Source organism: Gymnodraco acuticeps, unplaced genomic scaffold, assembly GCF_902827175.1.
Source record: "Gymnodraco acuticeps unplaced genomic scaffold, fGymAcu1.1, whole genome shotgun sequence".
In the NCBI taxonomy this organism is placed as follows: Eukaryota; Metazoa; Chordata; class Actinopteri; order Perciformes; family Bathydraconidae; genus Gymnodraco; species Gymnodraco acuticeps.
Window position 1 is genome coordinate 1,784,696 of NW_022990391.1, and position 3,537 is coordinate 1,788,232.

Here is a 3,537-nt window from a genome sequence, read left to right on the forward strand (position 1 = left end):
GTCCTTTTGTGAGGAATCCATGCTCTTTCGATCATTCAGGATTAAATGAAGTCAAAAGTAATTGAAGTCAAAATTGTTTACGTTAATAGCTTGGTTTCACTTGACGTCACACCGCTTGCGTGCCTTTGGCGCGAAATTCCATTGGAGGTCAGGAAGTAATTTTCTACAGAGGATCTAGCTGCTGTTACCATTGTGAAAATGCCGGTGTGTTGTGTAGTTTACGGTTGTTCCAATCGATCCGGCCGAGAGAAAAACAAGAGGTTTTACCGAGTGCCGAAGGTTGTCGTCCATAAAGCTGAGCAATTTAAGAAGCTAACCGAAGAACGCCGGAAAAAATGGCTTTCAAACCTACATCTGCGGTCGGGAGGAGCAGAGTCGTCTAATGCACGTGTCTGCAGCGACCACTTCATCAGAGGTATTAGCTAACTTGGTTTTTGTGGCTTTGTTTATGTATTATTGGGTTGTGGTTAAATGCTTATTTACTTAGTAATACTGATCATGTTTAAGTTACCTGTAGTCTAATATGGACTTTGTTGGGACTTTTTAGGGTGCCCTAGCGCTTTGGGTGACGTTGAGTCGGTAGACTGGGCTCCCACTGTTAGCCTCGGTTACCACACAACAAGTAAGCCCAGATCAGAGGCATCTCTTCGACAAGAGCAGAGGATGGAGCTCAAGGAAGACCAACAAAGAGAATCAGAATGTGCAGAGGCTTTGTTGGATCTCCTGCAGACAACCGAGAGCCCAGAACCGACGCAGCCCCCGTCTGACAGCCCACAACCAGAGGACACCAGTGGGATATTAAATGACCAACAAGGTAAATTAACCACCAGCATTATTATTAAATATTACAAATGTGATTGTCAGAAAATCAATGCAAACTTTGAATTAGGTTTAGGTTTAGAAAATAGAGTACTAACTTGAGAATCTGCAATAATTGGAACAGAGAACTTGCATGTCTGTAAAAAGGTTGTCAAAAAGATAACTTCACAACAATTCACATTCATATTTGACTATTTTAAATAACTAATTATGCTTGCTACTGCTATATTGTATGCAGATGCAGGATGCCAGACTGATTTAACGATGGAGGACATCGAGAGGATGGAGGATGTTCTGAGACAGAACACAACAGAGCTGGGAGATCTTCGGACAAAGGCACTGGACACAAAGTTCAACCAGGAGTCCTTTGAGAACAACGAAGAGAAGACAAAGTTTTACACCGGGCTCCCCAACTTCTTAGTTTTACTTCAGGTTTTTCAACTGTGCGAGCCCTACATCACCTGTGGCCCTATGTCTGTGCTCTCCAAATTTGAACAGTTCATTTTAGTTTTGCTGAGGCTGAGACTAAATCTCCCTCTGAAAGATTTGGCTTTCAGGTTCAACATCTCTCTCTCCACTGCTTCTAGAATTTGGCATAAGTTAATTGACATACTTCACGAGAGTACAGAATTTATAATTGAGTGGCCAGAGCGACATGTACTTCAAGCTACAATGCCAATGGGATTCAGACAGGCATTTGGATGTAGAGTTGCTGTGATTGTTGACTGTTTTGAAGTTTTTATTGAGAGGCCCTCTAATTTACTAGCTAGAGCACAAACATGGTCCAACTACAAGCATCACCATACTGTTACATTTCTGATTGGTGTTGCTCCCCAAGGCTATGTCACTTACATATCTTGTGCCTGGGGAGGAAGAGTTAGTGATAAACAGATCACAATACAGAGTGCGCTCCTAAAAAACCTGTTACCTGGAGATATTGTCCTAGCAGACCGTGGGTTCGATATTGGCGATAGTGTGGGATTTTACTGTGCTTCACTAAAGATGCCTGCATTCACCAGGGGGAAAAGTCAGCTGTCAGCATACGAGGTGGAAGAGACAAGAAAAATAGCTAATGTGCGTATTCATGTCGAAAGAGTCATAGGATTAGTCAGAAGAAAATATCAGATTCTGCAAAGCAGGGCTGTGCCCATAGAGCACATGCTAACAAAACCAGGTGAGGCACTAGCATTAATTGACAAGATTGGGGTTATTTGCTGTGCCTTGTCTAATCTGTCAGTGTCTGTCGTCCCATTGGAGTAAAGTCATGGAGCTGTAGTCTTGTAAATAAGAAACCATGTATTATTCAGTATCATTTAATCTTTTCAGTAAACATCTTTTTGTGTTCAAACATCTTGTGTTCAAGTCTTTTCAGTAAACATCTTTTTGTGTGTTGTAAATTGTGTAGCCCTACTCAATATACAACTTTCATCTACATTCAGGCTTAATTCATTCAACAATATTCTAGAGATGACAATTGGTCTGGTGACGCTCCCATGTATGGCCATTGAGGGTTATTGTAAATGTAAATAAGAAACCATGTATTATTCAGTCTTCTTAGTATCATTTAATCTTTTCAGTAAACATCTTTTTTACAATAGCAATATATCACACAGCCCTACTTCCTCTAGTGAGTGTGGTCAGTGAATATGAAGGTGCTGTAATGCAGGTTAAAGAGCTGCCACTGTGCAAATAATAATGCAACAAGGAGAGAACCACAACTTCCGGGACCAGGACAGACCACAGGTGCTGGTAATCACGCCTTCTCTCCCTCCTGATCATCTTGCAACTGAAACTGAAAAATGGAACAGCAGACAGGGAGAGGAGGCTTTTAGTCACCTGATAGTTATGCACTATCATGTTCTTGTGGGAAAAAATGAGCACACCAACTCTTTATGACTTTTACCTTTCCCCTTGTAAGTTGCTGTCCCAACACTTCAGGGAGAACACATAGTCTGAAGAAACTCTCAACTCTGGGAATGATGTTGTCCCACAGGTCTACATCACGCACAATTCTCTCTACAAAAAGGTCATTTTTAGTCCAGACAACAAAGTCGCAGTAGTCAACGTCAACGACGTGGAGCTGAGCCTGTACTTGATGGTAGTATGCATGTCTCCTGTCCAGCTTCACAGTGCCCCCATCGTTGACGAGACAGAAGCCCTGTTCTCCAGCACACAGGCGAAGATTGGCCTCCTCTTGTTTGCTGTGTGGGCACTAAAAGTTCAATGAAAAGAAAAGTAATATATTGTACTGTAAATAAGTGTCTGCAGCTCAAAATGTATTGGGAGAGGATCCCCAGACTCAGGATCACGTCACAATCCTATACTTACCCGCTTTACTGTAGCACAATACTGAACAAATAACTTACCTTTATCTCACAGATACCAGTTCCATGGCAGGTGCACGTGACACCTCCGTCTGGCGACACTCCCATATATGGCCATTGATATATGGCCATTGAGGGTTCATCCAAAGCCCGCTGTCTTTACAGCTGAAACCCTGGTGGTGCAGACTTTGTACTCCTTCATACTGCTTTCGGGCAGTTGCCTCGTATTTGCATCCATACCTGTAATGTATACAACAAGGAACATAAATAGAACATTGTACATTATAAAACGGACAAATGTAGTGGACATTTTTATTATATCCTTATATGTTCAAAGTAACCAAATGCTTCTCATTTGGTTAGATGTGCTGTTTGCCTCTATCTACTCTACTTC

The 3,537-nt window shown here is 41.9% G+C and overlaps 1 long non-coding RNA gene across 1 annotated transcript; it reads right to left on the minus strand.

Annotated features, from left to right (window-relative positions):
- Positions 1–2,363: 2,363 nt before the first annotated feature.
- On the minus strand, positions 2,364–2,815 carry LOC117551592. Its single transcript, XR_004569816.1, has 2 exons — positions 2,723–2,815; positions 2,364–2,611 (listed from the first exon to the last, which is right to left on the minus strand). It is a non-coding gene; the product is annotated as an uncharacterized LOC117551592 (long non-coding RNA).
- Positions 2,816–3,537: the final 722 nt, after the last annotated feature.